The 21,824-nt window shown below is 41.6% G+C and overlaps 1 protein-coding gene across 13 annotated transcripts in view; it reads right to left on the bottom strand.

The window, feature by feature from the left end:
- Positions 1-21,824, bottom strand: part of TRMT9B (tRNA methyltransferase 9B (putative)) — a 51,914-nt gene that overhangs the window by 21,354 nt on the left and 8,736 nt on the right. For 9 of the 13 annotated variants that reach the window (XM_074329710.1, XM_019750529.2, XM_074329713.1 and 6 more), the window contains 2 exons: positions 21,615-21,805; positions 295-507 (listed from right to left, as the gene is read on the bottom strand). The gene's annotated coding sequence lies outside the window, so the exon portion shown is untranslated. Of the gene's footprint in view, positions 1-294; positions 508-21,246; positions 21,806-21,824 lie in introns of all 13 variants that reach the window. The other 4 variants (XM_074329707.1, XM_074329714.1, XM_019750537.2 and 1 more) reach the window with 2 other exon arrangements.

The following is a 21,824-nucleotide window of genomic DNA, read 5'->3' as shown; positions in this document are numbered from 1 at the left end:
GCAAACTTTTGAATGATAAAAACAATCATTTTATAATGCTTTTAAGTCCTAGGAAAGCATTTTGCCCTCTAGAAAACATGAACTACTGTATATTCTTATAATTTTAACTTACCCTGTACAGCTATTTTCAGCATCTTTTTTTCACCTAGTGCAAAAATAAACTCCAACTTACTTTATATCATATTGTCATAAATTTAAAATGACACAAATTGGGACTAATTAAGTTTATTGAACATGGACAGTGCCTAAAACCTCATATTATTTAAACTGCAGTAATAGTTGAAAGCTACTAACCTGAGTCATCTTGTGATTACAGGAAAATTACTTCTTGTCTTCGTGAATCATGGCAGTTTCCACCCTCAGCTGTCACCCTCAGAGAGTAACAGTTGTCACTCATGCCTTTCTTCAGTGCATAATGTATCTGAATAGCAGTAAGAGGGAAATCAAATAGTGAGGTCCTTCACAGGATGAACCACTTTGTAGGAGTCTTTGAAGGGAATTCAGGCCCTGTTAGGGAAAAAACACAAATACTAAATGTCATTTTACATAATTATGAATACTGAACCAGCTACAGCCCAGGTTGACCTCTTGACCTATGCACAAATTACCCAGAAAAGGGATTAGAAAGAGCAGTTATTATGTGGAGTATGCCTGAACTATAAGAGCAGTTTCTGAACTAATTCCTAAGCTTTCTCTAAAATATACAGTACTTTCTCCCAAAATTAAATTGAATGATTTCATCTTGTTCCTGAAAAAATTACAAGCATTGACAAAGTCAACTCTGAAATCAATAGCTTAATTAAATGTGCTATTTAAGACACTATTACTGAATTGTACTAAAGCATTTCAGTACAATTTAACTGCTCAATATTTGTTCATATTATCAGCTACTTCCATGTCACTCTGACAAGTACTGCTAGTTATTCTTCACTGTTCACAGTTATTTTTTTGGTTTTCATAATAGAGCAGGTCTGTCATGCAAACCCATCAAAAGGCTCTGAGTTACTAACACAATGGACTTTGTATGCCAAAAAGTACTTTGTAATGCAGAGGTCTTGGGGGTAAAAAATGAGGTCTGAAGAGATGCCTGGTGTGGTGTGGAAAGCCCATCCTGTAATACCTCGGGCCTGATTCCTCACCTGTAGCTGAGGCAGATGGACCTTACTTTGATCAGTGTTCCACCATTTCCTTTAGTCTTCATATCCTTTGTGTGTACACCTCACTGCCATAAACTGTACCTCTTATTACATACAGTGATTCTCAGGATGTTGGGGAGGGGGGTGCATGAAGCTTCCCCCACCTTGTCCCTGCTCCCCATCCCACTCCAATCTGGGTCTCTATTTAAGAATCACTGATCTGGGTGTGCTTTGGAAAGCTTCTCTCTGACCTTTTGGACTATACATAGCCAGAAATCTCAGTCATATGCAGGTATATGATCTGCACAACAAAGGTTGACTTTTAAGGAAGAATATTTAAGAAGGGTCTTGAAGGAGCTATTAGTTGAAGGAGCTCACTTTTTGTCACGCACTTTAGAGCCTGCCTTAATCAGGAAGATATGTTTGCTTGCTGAGCTCCCCGTGTTTGTCTGAAACCTAAAGGCTCTCCATTTGCAATCCCCCTTCCATGGCCTGACCTATGCATTCCACTTGGCTGATATGCACCTTTCCTCCAGGTATTAGTGCCTCAATGAATTTGATCCTCTGAGAGGCTGATATCCAAGCTGGAGCTCAGAAGACAGTAGGGGTAAGTCAGGGAAAGCGGGAGTGGGTGATTCTAGGCACAGCAAATAGCATGTGCAAAAAAGAAGAAATGAGTCTGATTACAATCCCTTTGATGAAGTAAACTGACAACAACAACAACAATAGCAAGACATAATGTGTTTCCCCGAAAATAAGACCTAGCCAGACAATCAGCTCTAATGCATCTTTTGGAACAAAAATTAATATAAGACCCGGTCTTATTTTAGTATAATATAAGACTGGGTATAATATAATATAATATAACATAGCATAACATAACATAACATAATATAATACGAGGTCTTATATTAATTTTTGCTCCAAAAGATGCATTAGAGCTCATTGTCCAGCTAAGTCTTATTTTGAAGGAAACATGGTACACACACATTATTTACTACCACCCAGGCCATTATATGCATTTAACATATATTAACTCATTAAGTCTACTGAATTACTATATGAAATAAGAACTACTGTATCTCCCATTTCACAGATAAGAAAACTAAGGCACAGAGAACATAAGTGACTTTCCAAGGTTACATAGCTAGTAAGTAGCAGAGCCAGGATTTAAACCCAGAAAGTTAGAGTCCAGAATTCACCCTCTTAACTATACCGTTGGAAGGGAGGGAAGGAGAAAGGGAAGACAGTGGTGCTCTAAGAGTCTTGGAAGAGCAGGCAGGAGTTAAGACCACACAGGGTCTACTTTGGCATTCTAAGAAGTTTGGGTTTTATCCGGAACACAATGGGGAACCACTGAATTATTTCAACCACAGAAATGACAAAATGTGATCTGGGTGTAGACTAGTATTGCCTGGCCAGTTTCACAATGAAGATAGAGAAAGCATGATATTAGGGACAAACACAGGAGATATTAAGGAGAAAGGATCAAATTAATAGGAATGAATGACTAATGAAGAGTTGCGACAAAGAGCACATGAAGGGGAAGCAGTGACAATAATACGGCTGATATAGTCAGATGTACCACCACCATTCCAAAATAAACTGCTAGAATGAAAGACAACAAAAGGAAGCATTGGCAATGATTATATGTAAACTAGGGTAAACCGTTCCTTTGGAATGCATGTGACTATATCAAAGAAGGTTACTCAAAATTTATGCATCTGCAGGAAACAGGATACAAGAAGGACAAAGTGTTGGTAACTGACTTTGAAATAGTGATTAGTAACCCATATTTTTTATAATGGCATGGGCTGTTTGTATACGCGTATGTTCCTTAGGTTCTGTAACTGATTGGAGCATTTTCCAGACAGGGACAATGTATATTATGACCACTGAGTCTTTGCTTGGTATTGTAATTTGCACAGTGCTCAATAAATGTCTATTGTATAAATGTGTGAAGAAAGGAATAGCAGAATTTTTTAAATGGCACTTTAGATGGTGCTATGGTTCACCATCAGAGGGCTACGTCAGAGGGAGGGTTCAGGCTTGAATATATTGTTTCTATGGTATCTGAAGGACAATAACGTAAGATGGATAGGAAGCCAGGAGAGCAAGCTGGACCAGAGATCATTTAAAAATCATCATTATCCTAGGACTTGGCATTTAGGGCCACAGGAGCAGATTAAATCAAAAGGGACTGTGCAGAGTAAGAAAAAGAATGAGGTTAAAACGTCAAGGATCTCTAATATTTAACCCTCGTACATTAGTATTAGAAGAGAGGTTAGTCATGTGCTGCTATTAGAGCCGGACCATAATTAAATTTAACTCAAGCAATACGGACTGAGCACCTACCAGGCAATAGTTGCTTTGGTAGCTATGAAAAGAACAAAAGCTCCAGAGCTACAGGCTAATACAGAGTAATGCACAATAATAGCTGCATGACAAGAACAGGTAGCAAGCATATGATTTATTGGTAGAAAAGTAGAGAGAGCAAGCAATATTAGCTTTTATAGTTTGGAGTGACACTTTGACTCTGAGTATACTCCCTCTAAATAGTGAAGTGAGTGAAAAGAGGGCCCTGTTCTAATGAACGCTCCCTATGCTGTACAGAACTCCTTAATGATACACCAGAGAGATAACAGGAGAAATGGTAGGAAAAGGAACACCTGGCATTTCTGAAATCCTATGAGTAGAAAACTCAGGGCTTCAAAACAAAATATGTAGTGCTGGCAGAATATGACCCTCTCTGGAGTCCCAGCAGGGACCAACAGGTGACCCCAGAGTAAATATATGTGGAAAGAAATATGAGGGGAAAAAAAGAGGGGTGTTTATCTTAGGGAAAAGGGATCAAATATTCTCCCCAAATACTTTAGTTTTTCTTGAAAAATTCCAAAGAGTACATGTCTAAATTGACTTCATTTAAGAGTAAAATATTATCTCTAATATCTAGATAAAAAAAACGAAAGTGATTCCATCTGGGTGGGGGCCGTGTGTGCACACATGCATGGCAGGGACGGGGGGTTACAGGAGGACACGACAGTAAAAAATGAGAACTAGTTTATCACAAGGTTGATGATGGTATCTGTTCTCAAAGGTGGATCCTCCACAGGCAGGGCCTTGGGCATATTCATTGTAACTCAATTACGATTCATTTTGATTTTGTAGATTAGAGAAGCCTAGGAAAGAACAAGGAAATCAAATATGAGGTTTAAGAAAAATGAAAATATAATACCCAGCTTTCCCCAGGCATTTACTGTTGGTGTCAATTTGACCAAACCAGCTCGCAGTCTGTGTTAAGACAAAGGTAATAGGATCCTCGCACAGCCGCTGGAGAAGACTGTGCTGGTGTTACGAAAAGGCAGCATCAGAGGAGAAGCAACACAGCACATTCCCTGTCCTCCTGCCTCTCAGGAAAGGAAGTGTCAGTGAAATGTTGACCACAGTCATTTCACTGTCAAGTGATTGTTCAAGAAGGAGCTTTGAGACGAAGACCGTTGTACTCAACTATAAAACTATCAATCCTGGCATGATTTTCTAAGAATGGAGTTAAGGGGAGAAATGTAAGGATGAATTATGTATTAGTGTATTTCATAAAATACTGTTTATAATACAATTGACCCATAAGGGTCACTCAGGGGGTTATTACTGAAAAACAAATGTGACTGTATATTTGAGGTTCAGAAAGAGAGTCAATGTGTACACAAAGGATAGTAAAGTCTGGAGTGTCAGAGAGCTTATCCTGCAGATTCCACCTCTGTCTCACTCATTCCTCTTACGTGTCTCCTCATCGCTTTCCCCACTGCCTCAGCCTGACGTTAGGACCTCACCGAGCAGTCCAGGAGTGCCCACTCTTGTGGATTTCTCTGATCCAAAAAATCTCAAAGGGACATTTGGAGAACCAGAGGGACCCGCTGATTTTTCACTTGAAGGCTAGGACACACACACACACACACACACACACACACACACACACACACCCTATTATTTATTGTCACAATTATTGCATAGATGAATAGACAATTTACCCCCACAAAAGTTGGGAGGTCATAATAGTGAACTAAAGAAGTCCTTTAAAATTGAATAAAATTTAGCTTTATGAAAAACTGATGAAACCTTTAATTTTCTCATTCCACTACAAATTGATGAAAACATTGTCACAAACCAACACTGGAATAAAGAACTGAGTTTGGGGGACCAGATTAATACAATGGTTTCCCAAACCACCAGTCCCCTTGCCGTAACAGCTCTGTGCCCTGAAATTTATCCTCTATAGCACCAGCATGGTGATGTCTCGCCCCCCCTTCAGACTAAAGAGAAAGTCCAAATGCCTTAGCATGTCATATCAAACCCTCCATGAGCTGACCCCAGCCACCCTCCAGCACTGTCCCTTATGATGGCCCACCCCTCCACCCCACACCCTACCAGTGCTACTCAAAGGAGCCAGCCAGCCAACTGATTCTTATAAGGAGATAAGGACTTTGCACCAGAATGTAAATCAATGATTGCTTCGTTCATTGAGAAACTCTTGCTGTGAGAAAGGAAAATGGAGTCACCTTGTAACTTCGCTGATTTGCCTGCAGGCACATGCTCATCTAATGTGCTACTGCTTTACCTTCATGACTTGAGAGTTTCTGAATTCATTAGACATTTGGCATCTTCATGCTTTTGCTCATCTATTCCCTCGGCCTGGATTCTCCTCCAGACCACCTGACAGACACAATTATCTTTGAAGGTTCAGCTTGGGTCATGTTCTCTGTGAACGCTTTTCTGTCCCCCAGCGAGGAATTACCACCTGTGCTCCCTCGTGCCTCCCTGGATTATATAGTTACACGTCAGTGCTAGCACTACGGTGGCCATCGTCTGGTGTATTCTGGCTGTCTCACATCCAGCTGTACTTTTCACTACAGATGACCCCAGAGTGTGAAGTAAGGGTGAAATGCAGGGCCTTGCCTCACCACAGACACTGAAGCAGGGAGCTTCCCTGCCTTCTGGCCCCTGGTTGGATGCTGTATTAGTTTGCTCAGGCTACCATGACAAGGAAGCACAGGATGGGGGTTTAAACAACAAAAACCTATTTTCTCACAGTGCTGGAGGCCAGAAGTCCACGATCAAAGGGTCAGCAAGATTGGTTCCTTCTCAGGGTCATAAGAGGAGGATCTGTTCCAAGATCTCTTGAAAGTAAAATTACTCGGAAGAAGCCTTTTGCAGATGTAATTAAGCTAAGCATCTCGAGATGAGATCACCCTGGATTATCCAGGTGGGACCTAAATCCAATAACAAGGATGCTTATGAGACCAAAGCAGCGAAGACCAAGAGAAGGCCACTGAAGACAGGGGCAGAGATTGGAGCTAGGCCGCCCCAGCCAGGGAAGGAGGGCCTGGGACCACAGGAACCTGGAGTGGCAAGCAAGGCTCCTCCTACAGAGCCTCTAATGGGAGCGTGGCCCTGCTCACACCTTGATTTAGGACATCCGGCCTCCAGGACTGTGAGAAAATAAGTATCTGTTGTTTTAAGGCACCATGGTTATGGCAATTTGTTCCAGCAGCCCTAGGAACTAGGACAGACGTCCTGGTCCTGTGACACAGATCCAGTCCATCAGGAACTGTCATCCTGGACTCTGAATCAAAAGCAAGTCATTCAAAAGCAAGGGAACTGATGGTGTCCAGCCGTGACTGCAGCCCCTGACAATGGCAGCCGTGTCCTGGCCAGGCCATTCCTGCCAAAAGAGGGCGGAGAACAGGACTGAGAATGTACAGATACAGCACCTACTCCCTTGCCTCATAAGGACAATCATTACTTCCTTGTAGGCCCTACAATTTCCCCACCAGAGGGGGTTTCTTGAAAAGGGGACGGAGTTCCGCCCACTCCACACCACACATTCCCTCCACCTCTCACTGTCCCCAGATCTGTACGGACTCACTTCTCTGCACAGCCCGGCGAGACAATTACAAAGTCAAAGCCGGAAGGCTTAACCACCAGAAGAATTACAGACAGCAGAATTTAGAAGACAAGAGATCTGAGATAAACATCCACATGTATAGATTCTGAAGGAGCTTGCCAAAGACAGAAAAATACAATTTTAGATTGTACCAGGTTTATCAATATGGGTGCACTTACCAGAGGGTCTGGGTTCACTGCCCCAACCTGAGCAAAATGGAGGGGGTTCTAGGGGCTTGTCCATCTGATACGTCAAATTCTGGGCTCAGTGGTGGCCTACCAGAATCAAGATGCCATACATGGTTTGGCCAAAGATCAGCTAAGCTATGGCAAGATGGCCTGCTTCTTGCCATGTAGTGGCTATTGGATTTCACACCCGAAGGAGAACCATGACAGCGATGCCTAATGTGGCAGCAGAAGTCTTCGTCGGTGGCAGAGGGTCCTGCTCAGACTGACAGTACCTCAGGGTCTTGGCATTTTGGAGCTGCCATGGGACACACTTATTTTCTGAATCTGGTTTGCTGGCTTTCTATGCCCTCCATATCCTTTCAATAAATTCCTCGTCAGCCCACAGATCATGAGTCAGTTTCTGTTGCTCAGGAACAATGGATCACAGAACTGATAAAGCGTTCTTGCATGCTTGTTTATCTCCCCAACTTGACCTTCAGTTCTTTAAGAACAATGACCACACCTGACTCATCTCTTCATCCACAATGACACTCACTATATCTGGCAAATATTGTGCTGGTAGGTAAGTGTCAAGTGGGAGGAAAAGCTGAATCCTATGCTCTTTTGACAGCTCAACAGCTTCTGTGCTGCAACCCTCTGCCCTCTCTTTTCAATCATCAGTTTCCCCCATGCTATTGATCTTTCTCATTAGCAAAAAAATAAATAAATAAAAAATAAAAAAATCAACATCTCAACTTTAAAAAATTAAAATAAATAAAACCCTCCCAAGCATGACCACAGATCACTGTCCAGTTTAAGTCCTAATTTCCCTGCTTTCTTTTATGGCAAAGTTCTTCAAAAATGCTGTCTCTACTTGCTGGCTTTCCTTTGACACCCCAACTTTCCCCCATCGTGCTGATCATAAAACATCTGTGGATCCCAGGACCACATGCTGCATCCAGCAAACAGAGTAGTGCAGGGAGTAACTTTGAAAAAAAATAAAACGCTTTACCCCGTTGTCCTGTTTCATGCCCTCCTCTTTTATGCAAGAAAGCAGCAAATTCTTTTGCTCACTGTACATGAACCTGAAATCATTACTTTGACTGCAGAGCGGCAGCACTGCAGATTCCAACACTGCTTCGTTTTGCCCACAGCCTTCCCACCACTGGAAGCGTTGACTTACAAAACTGTCATGTCAAACAAGCAGGATTTGTAGGTGACTCAGTGACCCTGGAAACCTATTCTGTGGCACTCCTTCCTCCTCTGCCCTTGAATGAAACTTGGGCAGACCCCCCGATTTTTCAGTAACTTTCAGATAACAAAATGTGCTCCTTAAATCACCTTATTCACAAACACTCTTCCTTTCGAAACTAACATTCCCTGTCCAGTATAAAACCAAAGCTCCAAGTTTCACTCCAATTTGAAACTTCCCATCCTCAGGTTGGGCCTGTTGCCATGGTGAAGCGGAAGGTGGGAAGTTGGGGGTGGTAGTTTCTTCTCTTCGAGCTCCCCTCCCTACCCAACCCTAGCTTGTTTCCCACACTTTCCGTACTGCAGTGGTTGGAGGGGCCGCTGGCAAGGAGAGGTCAGGAAGCCAGAAAAGTCCTTTTTTCACTGTTAGCTGGAGTCAGTGATCTCTGGCATGGTGGGAACTGAAGGCTGTTTCTCTATTCCATGGAGCGTTTTCATGGCCCCCCATGGAATGCCTTTATCAGTTCTGTGCAGATCAGCCTGCAGATCTCTCACCTGTAGTTTCCTGACATGGGTAGTCCACTGTCACTGGCTGCTTATGATAGTCTCTCCGCAGCTGGTCATCCTGCTCTACGCCTCCGGCATTATTTACCCGCAAACTCTTTGTGTCTCTAGATGAGATCCTATGCAGCATCGGCCAATGCCACATCTGGTCCAAAGAAAGCACTTATCTCTGATCTATCCTCAGTGAGCTGCACTTCCCACAATACCTCCTACCTACTCTGCTGCCACAGGCTGCTTCTACCAACCTCTAGATTTCTCAGGTGCATGCCTGACCCCAGACTACTGTGTCTTCTACACGGCACGTGGCACAAATCAAGCTTTCTGTGTGGACCCTTTGAAGCCCTGCCACTTGATTTAAGTATGGGAGAAACACCTCCCTCTCTTCTCCCAAGATGCCGTGTGTGTGTGTGTGTGTGTGTGTGTGTGTGTGTGTGTGTACATGTACACACATGCTCTTGCATGTTAGCAGGGAAAAGGTTGGGGGCATTCACAGAACCCCCTAAAAACTTCTCTAAATACGTCCTCTCCCCAATGTCCAAGTCCTTCCACATGGGTGTTGGTCTAACAGTCACAAAACCAGATTTTAACAGATTTCAGCCTTTATTGCAAGTCCTGTTGGATATTTTAGCAAGGAGTTTCAGAACATGAGAGCAACTGCCACCTAATGTTTTTGGGAGTGTGCCTGTTGTTAAGTTATGCTCCCTCCCCTTCCTTCTCCACCCTTGTGTTGTGGGGGTGAGGGCTCTGCAAACATCTCCTCTTGAATACATTATACTGTGTGAACTAAGCCACACACAAAAGGACAAATATTGTATGATCCACTTACATGAGGTTCCTGGCATAGTCAAATTCATAGAAACAGAGAGTACAATGGTGATTGCCAGAGGATGGGGCAAATGGGGAGCTAGTGTTTAACATGTACGGAGTTTCAGCTTAAGAAGATGAAAATAATTCTGGAGACAGGTTGCAAGCAATGTGAATGTACTGAATGCCACTGAACTATACACTGAAAAATTGTTAAAATGGTAAATTTTCTGTTATGTATATTTCAGTACAATTTAAAAAACATGATTTCACCCTCTTCTGTAAGTCCTGTTGGGTATTTTGGCAAGTAGTTTCAGAACATGAGCAACTGCCACCTAACATCTTTGGGACTGCATGTTGTGAAGTTATGGTCCCTCCATTCCCTTCTCCACGCTGCTGTGTGTTGTGGGGGTGAGGGCTGTGCAAACAACATTTCCTCTTTGACAAGGGCTCTGCAAACAGGGCACACCGGAGGGAGCCTGGAAGCCTAGAGGAGGGAGAAGGGACCAGACTGTAGCCACTGCCTGTTCCTGCCAGTTACCTGGCAACAGCCCTTCACTCTAGCAGCAGCCTTTGTTTCCAGTAACAGCTGGTTCGGTCCCAGGGTTTTCCACTCTCCTAGGTCCAGCCCTTTTGCACACCCCTACGAGATACCCGCACCGGCCAAACAGTCCCCAGTCCTCAGGGCCCCTCATCTGAGCTCTCAAGCTATCCACACCAGCAGACCAGCGTCCCCTTCTCAGAGGTCTGGGTTCCCACTCCATACTTTCCTCTGAGTTCCCGGGGTCTGCCTCCCAGATCTGGGGGCCCCTCCTCCAAGCCTCTAGGTTCTGATAAGCAACTCCTCTGCTTTTGTTCCCCCAGCACAGGGCTGCAACTGCTTCTGCTGTCCTACCTCATTTGATCCCTTTTTGCATTTTCAGTCCTCTAATATCTGTTTAGCCAACTCCTTATTCATTCCATCTGCCAATATTACTAGTGTGGTTTCCATTTTCTGACTAGATGCTGCCTATTACTACCATATTTTTGCACTACTTTGCAAAAACATGAAAACAAGAAAGAATTCCATTTCAACATCCTGCTATAGTTATAGTTGTTTATTGCCTCTGTCTCCCAACCAGTTTGTAAACACCATGAAATCAGCTATTTCTGGCTCACTGCTGTGTACTCGTACACACAGCACTTTTAACACAGCCTGGCATATCGCAGGGGCCCAATCATCTTCATCAGATAAATGAAGAGAATATATTTAATTTAAACATAAGACACAAAACAAAATAATTTTGGTCATGTAAAATGCTTATAATATGTAAAAGTTATAACTACATGTAAACATACCTGGGGGAAAATAAGTAGCTGAACTTTGCAAAACTCTCTGAAATTATTAGCACTATCCATTCTCTGCTTTTCTTCCCTCATTTTCCTGTTTAATAATTTTTGTCAGTGGGGATTTCTCTATATTTTTCTTGTACATTAGGGCATGTTATCCATGAGATAGTCATTCAGTGTGATATTGTGATTTATAATAAGAAATATATATTTGGTGTTTGTCCACTGTTTTTGGCACATAGCTCCTAAAAACCTTGTAATTTCCTATATAAAAGCCATACGGGCATCTTCTTTCATAATATTTAGTATTTTCCCCAGTTCTTGAAATAGCTCCAGAGCATAAAAGTGAAATAGGTGTCTTGTTATTAATAAATAACAAGCCCCTTTCTGCTAAACCTGAGTTAATGTTCATGAGGTGACCCGTGGAAAGCCCCTTAGGATGGGGTTGGTTGCCAGGGGAACTAACCTTGTGATTAAAGAGTTGGACTGACAGGCCCATCCCCAGACCTCCAGAGAGGGGGAGGGGCTGGAGGTTGAGTTTAAAACCAATGGCCAGTGATTTAATCAATCATGCCTCCATAAAAACCCAAAGGACAGGGTTCAGAGAGCTTCCATGTTGATGGACAAGAACGCACCCACCTGTTAGGAGGGTGGCAGGTACACCTCAAACTCCAAGGGGACAGAAGTTTGGGACCTGGGAGAGGTCCCAACCTTGCCCTAAGCATCTCTTACATCTGGCTGTTCCTGAGTTCTTTTAAAAATAAACCAGTGATCTCATAAGTAAAATATTTTCCTGAGTTCTGTGAGCTGTTCTAGCAAATTAATCAAACCCAAGGAGGGGGAAACATATTGACTGGTCAGAAGGTCAGCAGGTTGGTCAGAAGCACAGGTGATATAACCTGGATTTGCAATTGGTGGCTGAAGGGGGGTGGGGGGAGCAGTCTTGTGGGACTGAGCCCTTAACCTGTGGGATCTGATGCTCCAGGCAGATGGTGTCAGAATTGAGTTTAAATTGTGGGACACCCAACTCGTGCTGCAGAATTGCCTTATTTGCTGCAAACACCCACGTATCTGGTGACCAGAAGTGTCAGAAGTGAAGTAGTGAAGTGAACTGATAAAATACATTAAACTTCACAAATAAAACTTTAAAAGTAGAACTCAGAGCATTGTGGTGTGATCTGAAAATACTGTCTTGGGAGAAAAACACCGAGATCCACGTCTGTCCCTGGCAGTACAACTTTAGGCAAGTCACTTTAGCTTCTGTAGGTACCTTACTTTCTCTTAAGTATAAAGAAAGTGTCCTTCTTCTTTGAAGACTCTGGTTTTCATAGAGAAATGCGCTTTAACAACCCAAATGCACAACATAACTTTCCAAAAACTGACAGCCTAGACAAGCCTTGAACTGCTTTTTATCACAGTCCCCAACACATTCCTACTCCGACTGAGTGACTGGAAAAGGGTGAGGTGACTGACAGTAAGCAGTTGAATGAAAGCTTTGGAGCCAATTCCTATTTCCATTTCCAAATGAAATTATAATTTTCTGTAGCTAATACTTTTTAAACTTGGCTGGATAGTCTTAAGCTCCTAATCTGTGGCACAGCATTAATATTGACGGCTGCACTACCTGTCTAACACATTGGAACACATTGCAAAGCTCAAAAAGACCAGGTCAGGGCAGCCAACTCTTCTCTTTCACTGACATCTAAAGGTGTAAGACAGCCCAAAAGGGTCAGGGGGAGATGCTAACAACGGAGCACAGGCAGACCAGGAAGGAGACCTGCACCCAAGGTGGGGCCATGAGAGTGAACTGGAAGGATGGTACAGGGTGAAGTGGAGTGCACTTGTCATAAACGTTCTCTCTTTACTCTTATGTGTGATGGAGAATACAATACAATAGAAAAGTCAATCAAATGCTACTTTAGAAATAAAGAGAACCAGGGGGCTTACAGATCTCAGAACCAAAAGTTCAAGGACAGTAAAAGAATGACTGCTCTGTTTAATAATAACAGATGTCTGCAAAAGTCAACAGAGTAAATTTGGTTTTTGTTTTTCTGGTTGTTTTCATACAATTTTGTTCACAGAAGTAAAATGTAGTATGTGTGTATGTATACATGTACTTGTATATGTAATATATACATATTATATACATGTACTGTGGCCAGGTTAGTGATGTAAGACTATATATATATATATATATATATATATATATATATATATGTATATATATGTATGTATATGTATGTAAGAAAATACACTTTTCTTACTTGCAAGAAAACCAAGTAGTATTGGCATTATCACCAGGAAAGCATTACAGGGAAGGGATGTTCAGTATCAATGAGGGAGCCCAGAATCTCATATACTTCAATCTCTCTCTCTCTCTCTATATATATATTTACACACACACACACACACACACACACACACACACACACATATACCGGTGGTGCCAAAAATATATATACACAACATAACTTGTATTCATCTTTGGTTATCAGCATATATTACTACAATTTTAATACAGTTTTTTCCTCTCTTAAAATGTGTATAATTTTTTTGGCATCCTATACATAGTTATAGAGATAGAAATAGATGTAGATATACAGAGATAGATAGATAGATAGATAGATAGATAGATAGATAGATAGATATAGATATGTATGTATACATATGTGTGTGTGTGTATATATATATATATATATATATATATGTATATATATATATATATATATATATTTGTGTGTGTTTATATACAAACAGCTCAACAAAGAGGAAGGTGGACTTACAAGCCTATGGGAGCACAAAAGTAGGCAGCACCGTCTGAGAGCCCAGGAAGAGTCTGGGTGTCATCAGCAGGGGGAGGACTTTGGTTTCACAGGATGTAAGTGGGAGCATGCCTCGGTGACCACTTCTAAGCACTGCGGCTCTGTGGCTTCTCTCTTGATGCTGGTCTGGCCAGGCCAGTGTGCTTAATAAAGGGCCCACGGCAGATCCGTCACACCTCAGCTCTCCTAGTAAGTAACCAACATTGTCAAATTGGAAAATACCTACTGGGAGAGATGGCGATGCCCTTCTGGGGCCCTGTGAGGACCAGGGCTCACCTTGGGGCTGCCTGTTCTCACCGTCCTGAGGACTGGGGCCTCTCAGGGGGGCAGCTGAACAAGGACTCGACCTGGGCATCAGCTCGCAGCTCGAAACATCACTAACCTGATCACATTCCATAAAAATTCAAACCTCTGATTAGAAAGCATGGAGAGACTCTAGTAATTTACTAGAAGCTATGGTAGCTCTTTATGACAAATAAATCAGGAATTGCTAAAGGATCGATATTTGCTTATAAAAGGAAATTTCTTCTTTTACCGCCATTCTACAGAGAAAGCCCGTGTGGCTTTCTAGACTAAAGGAACGGAAGTCAGGAAGCTTTGCCCACCCTGTTTCCTTTCCTAAGCTCATCCTCATCAAACAGGCTGCATCCCAGCAAAGCTACACATTCCTGTAGACCTGTATATTCCCTTAGTATGTATGTCTTTTGTGATGTGGGTAGCATCTCATTTAAAATACAAATTTGTAAAACAGTGTCTTATTTTAGACGCTGTATTACAAGGCCCTTCAGCTGTGAAATGACAATGGCAAAATCAAACTTGTAACAACGTTTCAAAACAAATTAAAAATTTGTTAATAGTTTAGTCCTAGCTACTACTTTCATATTGACAATCACTATACGGCATAAAGACAATATTCTGAAGACATATTTAACACTCCTCTGGCATTCTAAATGGATTAGTGATTGTAATTCTACCATGGGAGTGACAGTTTCCATACTTAATGAGAAAAATTTAAAACTCAGGAGGCTTTGCCTTCACTAATGTTAAACCAATGTTAAAGAACCACTTTAATTAAAAGCGATTCACTTAGGTATAGCGCATTAATGGAGAAAAGTTAAAAATAATCTAAACGGAGAAGGCCTGAGTTGGTCAAATGCTAACAGGAAAAAGTCATGTTAATATCAATTCTACCTCAGGAAATACTTCCAGGGTGAGCAAACCATCACTGTCATACTCCCTGACTTCACTGTGGTCCGTGCGGTTCAGTCTGTGTGTGGAAGTGGTAGGGTGGTGCAGGAGTTAGCAATACGACTTTGAAGCCCTGAGGTCCTGAGGTCAAGTTCTAGCTCTGCCACTCTCTGGTGCCTTTATGGGACACACCTATTCCTAAAATCTTGCATGATTTTTTTTACTTGTGCTAGTATTTAGTTTAACTGATCAAAGAGTCCAGGGCACTGTAAGTATGTTTCGATGATCATTTCAGAGAGAAAACAAATACAAGAAATGATTTCCCCTGGACCCTTGAGTTAAGCAGTGCTTGAACATGAAACACACAGAACATTTCTGCTTCCCGGTACAATTTTCTGTGTACTCTACCTAGAATTGTATCACCTCTACTTCCCATACCTCTGGAGTATTAACCATTGGGATTGGTACTGACGATGAACGCTACCTGATTGTAAAATTGCCTTTGGATTATAATCTCATAATGTGAAGATCGAAAGGGACACTAAAATGTAAACACAATAATGAAAACACTGTCATCTCTAGTTTTTTGCTCCTCTGATCTGGGGACATGGGGCCTCCACCATGCACCTCCCCACTGTGCCCAGCTCCTGAATAAACAGGCTCAGCCAACCTGCAAGGGGATCTGTCCCCTGGTCTCCTGCCCTGGAAGCCAGACTGCGCTCTGAGCTCCCACCACACTTACATTGGGAGGGTGGATGGTATTCGCATGCGTACTAGTCTAAGAAGTCCTGCACTAAGTAAGTAGGTACTGAACTCAAAATTCAGACCAATTTTAATAAAAAGCTGTGTCACATAATTTAACATTAGAAATAGCTGAGGATGATCCTTTCAGTACCAAGGTGTTAGTTATTTTAACTACTTTTATGGAAATCTAATATAGGCCACATTCTGTCTAAATGGCCTAAAAATAGCACATTTTTATTGATAACATAGGACCTAATTATGACAAAGTATCATAGAGCAGCAATGCTCCCCAAGGCTTATGGAGTGGCCGCATCTACACTAAGCGACACTAGGTTTCTCATAGTTCTTTACTGTTTCTCGGCCCGGCCCTGCTGTCGGCAGTCACTTCACACTCTGTCCCCTCTTCTACTTTCAAATTTGCTGCTTTTGATGGGCTTTGGGCTGAAAAGAAATCAGACAACTAAATCTTTTGGAATCCTACCTAAAATATGAAGGACAAAAGACTTTTGGGTCATCAGAGGGCTCAGCTTTGGAGAAACCAGTATGGCGCCATCTGTACTGCCCACTCTCAGGCCTTCTTGGTTCTGAGTTGTGACCTGGATGCTTGAAAAGACTTGCTGCCCCCGATCTCCTGTTAAGTTGTTGGGCACTGGCCCTCTGTTTGTCAGCCTTTTGCCTTTTAACCAGCTCCCCGGCGCCATCTCCTTGCTGTGCGTGCATGTCAGGACTACTTCCGTTTCATTGACACTGAACTCCTAACAGCTCGGATCCTGTAGTTCCCTCCATTGTTTGTAGCAACCCACACCTGCTATGAATACCAATGTGGAGGTGGGGTTTAAATGTTTACATTGTGCACAGAGCTTTCAATTCTAAGCACCACAATTATGAAAGCTGCACAGAAGTAGGAACTACACCAGCTGAAAGTACGGTCTAATTTGCAGGCAGCTTGCGCTGCATTTGATAAGAATATGCTTGACATTTTAATCTTTCTTGTGGCAGTAAATTGTACTTCTCCTAGCAGCAGGATTTATTAAGTCTGTGCTCAGAATAAACCAGACTGTTTTGGAAAGTTTAATTTTTTTCAGTTTTCATACTCCATTTTATGACTGTTTGTTTCTTCAGAGGTAAGCCTATAAGGATCCACAGTCTACTATTTCTACTTTAAAACTATAAATACCATCATTTTAAACTTCACAGTGTTTCAACATGACCTATTAAAAAAAAAAGTTAAATAAAAGAGTTCTGATTCTAAATTAAAAAATAAATAAGACAAAAGATGGAACCTGAAGCTTCCATGCAAGATGGAAATATGTCTTGGGGATGGCTTGTTAAGATTAAGATGGTGAAGAATACAATACTTAATGGAATCTAGGATGCCATCTTCCTGAGCTGAACGTTTGTGTCTCTCCCCCAAACTCCTGTGTTGAAGCCCCAGCCTCCAGTGTGGCTGTATTTGGACATGAGGCCTATAAGGAGATCATTAAGGTTAAATGAGGTCATAAGTGTGAGGCCCTGATCCAACAGGATCGACATCCAGAGAGCTCTCTCCACCTGCACACAGGGGGAAGGTCATGTGAGGATACAGCAAAAGAGCCATCTGCAAGCTAGGAAAGGGCTCTCAACAGAAACCAGATGGGCTGGCACCTTGATCATGGACTTCTAGCCTCCAGAACTGTAGGAAAATAAATTTCTATTGTTTCAGCCACCCAGCCTGCTAAGGCAGCCCATGCTGATTAAAACACTATTTTGTAACATGCACAATTATTTTACCAAGAAAGTCAATGATATGCTATCAACTGTAAGATGCACCACACTTCCAATGATGTTGAAACATGAATGTTAAAAAAAGGTCAATACAGTGTTTCTGAAAAATAGTTTTTAGATAACCAAAATAATTAATATGACAATAATGACTTGAGTGTTTGAAAGTAGCTTTTCCTTACTAAAACCAATACTTTATTGCAACCATCAGATCTTTGTTTTATGGCCTCCTAAATTGGTATAATATGAGAAGTTGCACAGCTCATGCATGACAAAACTTAGAGTCAAAAATGGGCAAATAGATACAAACCCAAAGCTTAACTGTTTATGTTACTTTGGGAACTTCAATTTCCCCAGAAAACCTGAGACATTGACAAATACATTGACAAACAGCGCCTTATCAGGCTAAGTCTGCTCCTACTTCACGAAGAAAATGTAAATTACTTCTGTTTCGCTCCTTCTATCCCCAAAGCTTGTACATCCGTTTTGTTTCAGAATTATCAGAGTCCTTTCAAAGGCTAGCATCTCTCCTCTATTCTCATCTTTCCTAGGACTATCCTCTCTCTTCCCACCTTCCGTCTTTCTCCCAATTGCCTCTGCTCCTCAGCCAGCAAAGATACAGAGTTCCTCCTCCTTAAATAGGTACGGAAAACTACACACAAACACAAGCCATTCCCAGACCCTGCTTCGGCTTTCAAGCTTTAGTCTCCTCTTTCTTCTTTCCTTTTCAAGAGGGGTCCATAAGCCTTGCCTACTTCCTCATCCTTCATTTTCCTCTCTGCAACCCACTGCGACCCCACTCTATCTCACGAGTCTCTCAGGTTTTCCTGCCACATGCTTCCATCACTAGATTTTATAGCAACATTACCCTTGAGAAAAACTATGACTGAATTCCACAGGATGGCCATTTTGCTGGCACCTCTAGGACTGACCATTAGCAACTGGAGCAGAATGTATTATTTCTGACGTCATTGACCATCCAGTAAGCAAGAAGCCTCAAACAGTTGGTGTGCTGCTCAAGTGAAGGATTTATGATGCTTAGAAATTCACAAAGGAGATGGCTGCAGGGTACAAGGACTGACAGGGAATAATCATGCTGAGAAGAAAGGGCCAAGGAAAATATCAGCTGTGTGGAATGAGGTTTAAGCTTTATGTCATAGTAGGTGAAAACTAATGTCATTGGTGTCACTTGAGAGCCAATCAGCAAAGAAAAGAAAACGTTATAATTAGTTTCTTAAGACTGACGACGAGAATCCACGTGTACTAATTCAACAAGCCCAAAGATCCGCCACGTCACAACGCAGTCTGGTTTACATAAACAAATCCAGGAAAACAGGAGTTACTTAGTCACAGCTTTATCTAAAGTAGTTGTTTTACAAAGTATTCAATAACCTATATAAATGCTTTAGATTACTATTTACCTGTAATAAAAATTTTCATGTCATAACACAGTTTTTCCTCCATTTTTTAATTATTCAATTACTCTTCAACTTCCTGTTTGAATGGATGAATCATAATACACAGCATACTGGGAATAATTCGAAACACCAAACCACGTAGTTAGAAGTTTATAACCTGACAATTGAGTTCACAGGGCATACCTTGCCTCTAGCACAGAGAGCCACAGTGTCAAGTTGACCTGACTTTAGCTGGTCAAGTGGTAGGATTTCTAGTAGCTTCTACTTTTTAAAGATTCACTATCATTCTAAAGTGGTGTACATCAATTTTAGGCCAGAATATATCATCTTAATGAGAACAAAAAGCTTTTATGTGCACATACCGCCAATATATTTCCAAAGGCCCAAATTTTAACACGAAGAATAGACAAATTATCAGACAAAAAAAACTATAAACTACTTGAGCTGGGAAAAAAATCTTTTATAATATCTGGCTCAACATTCTGCTTGCAGGTTTCTATACATACTGCATACATATGAGTGTGCATGGTTATCTATGTAGCTTTTCCATGGTCATGTAGTAACTACAACATTCTTTGCTATAGCAAAACAAGAACTAGGTCTGCATTTCTACCATCTGGATGCGAAGCCTCAAGAGCTTCCTGCATGGAGAATCCCATCAACGTCTGCAGTAGGAAAAGTGGATGGTAGGAGCTTGCAGGGCCCTGAGGGCAGATGGCCTCGCAGCTTCAGGTCTGCATTTTCTCTGGTCTCAGGCCTGTCTGTCAGTGGGTTCTGTGGGCCCTGACCCAAGTCCTAAGCCAACAGGGAACTGGGTGGCAAGGAACTATGTCCTTTGCTCAGAAGCCTGGTTGGGTGCATCTTCCTCACCTGCTGAAAGCTGGGGGTAATATCTGCACCTCAGGCGCAGGGTAGCAGATTAGACATTCCAACTGGAACTGCTCTCATTCATTAATGTCTTTGACCTGGAGCTCTGTTCCCTACCACCTGACATGGCATCACCTGGACTCCTGAAGTGAACGTTTTCTGCATCTTCTATCTAGCACCAGATGAAGGGCCTGTTAGTTTATTTATTTATATGTATATATATGTATGCATATATATATATATATATATATATATATATATATATATATATATATTTTTTTTTTTTTTTAAGTAATTTTTAATTAACATCTTGCATTAGTGTGGAACACTAGTTACAACTGATGAACCAATACTGGTACATTATTATGAACAAATGCCCATAGTTTATATTAGGGTTTACTCTGTGTATATTACAGCTCTATGGGTTTTGCCAAATGCATGTCATGTATCACAATTACAGTATCCCAGAAGTTTCACTGCCCTAAAAATTCCCTGTGCTCTACTTACTCATTCTTCCCTTCCCTGCCCAAAAAAACCCCCTGGCAACCACTGATCTTTTTACTGTCTCTATAGTTTTATCTTTCCAGAATGTCATATAATTGGAATCATACAGTATTTAACCTTTGCAGACTGGTTTCTTTCACTTAGCAATATGCATAAGGTTCCTCCATGTCTTTTTGTGGCTTGATAGATATTTTCATCACTGAATAATATTCCATTGTATGGAGATACCGTGGCAGGGCTATCCACTCACCTACTGAAGGACATCTTGGTTATTTCCAATTTTTTGTAATTATGAATAAAGCTGCTAAAACATCCATGTGCAGGTTTTCATATGGACCTGCCTATTAATTTCCAGTCCTCAACAATACAGGCACAGTCTGATGAAAGCAGATCTATGGATACTGTTCATTCTGGGAAACCATACGATATTCACTCTGAGCCCATTTTTTCTCAAAGCTCCTTAATACCTGTTTGATTCTAAGCTACCATTTCTGATTAGCAGATAACTTCTGCAGATGTATTTTCTGACACTTGGTCATTACTAATATAACCAAACATTTACCAAGTTCCTTCCAGATTGCTGTTATAAATAAGTGAGTTTCCTCTGTTGACTCTACAGAGGGTTGACACCTGCCATAGACACTTTAAGAGAGGGAGCAATGCCCATCCAGTAAATGTGGCAATTCCTTATTTGTTCTAGACATGTCAACACTACTTTCCAGGACTATAAATCCCCAGTGGAAATAAAATTACTTAAAATTTCAGAGGAAGGGTTATATTTTGATGCTTCTATTCCCATAAAGAGATTACCTAAATTGAGGTAAGATGCACTACTGTTCTCAACATTGACATTCTGATATCTATTTCCACAGCCAAAGGAAGAATATTTTCCTCTGTATCTGGAATGTCCACATTCTGTTGTAGCCTGTCTCTTTTCATCTCAGTTTGCAAATCAACAGATGGTTATTGGTTCCGTTGCCTGTTTCCAGGAAGCTCATGGTCCCCTGTGTTACAAAAATGTTCTTGGTCACAGGGAGCATTCTGTTGTTCAGTCTCGTACTGTCGATCTGCTGGTTCTTTGTGTTGCTTCAGCCATGCACTTGACTTTGATTGTGACATTCTAAATGCTAGCCCTTTTCACTTAGAAACATCTGTGGTTAATGCATCATGGTACTTACTGACAGAAAAACTAGCTTCCTTTCTTGTGTGGTGACGGAATTTGAGAGCCTGGGTGTGTTGTTCTTCAGCTGGCAATTTCTTTTGAGTATCTGCAGCAGCTGTTTTTTCTGATGAATTCTGCAAAGGCATAGCTGGACTCCAGTATGACAGAGTATTGTGCTGAGGAAGTAGGCACACAAACAGAAAAATCCTGTAGAGGAAAAAATATG

This window comes from Rhinolophus sinicus, linkage group LG04 (genome assembly GCF_036562045.2).
Source record: "Rhinolophus sinicus isolate RSC01 linkage group LG04, ASM3656204v1, whole genome shotgun sequence".
In the NCBI taxonomy this organism is placed as follows: domain Eukaryota; kingdom Metazoa; phylum Chordata; class Mammalia; order Chiroptera; family Rhinolophidae; genus Rhinolophus; species Rhinolophus sinicus.
This window is presented reverse-complemented; position numbering and strand designations above follow the sequence as displayed.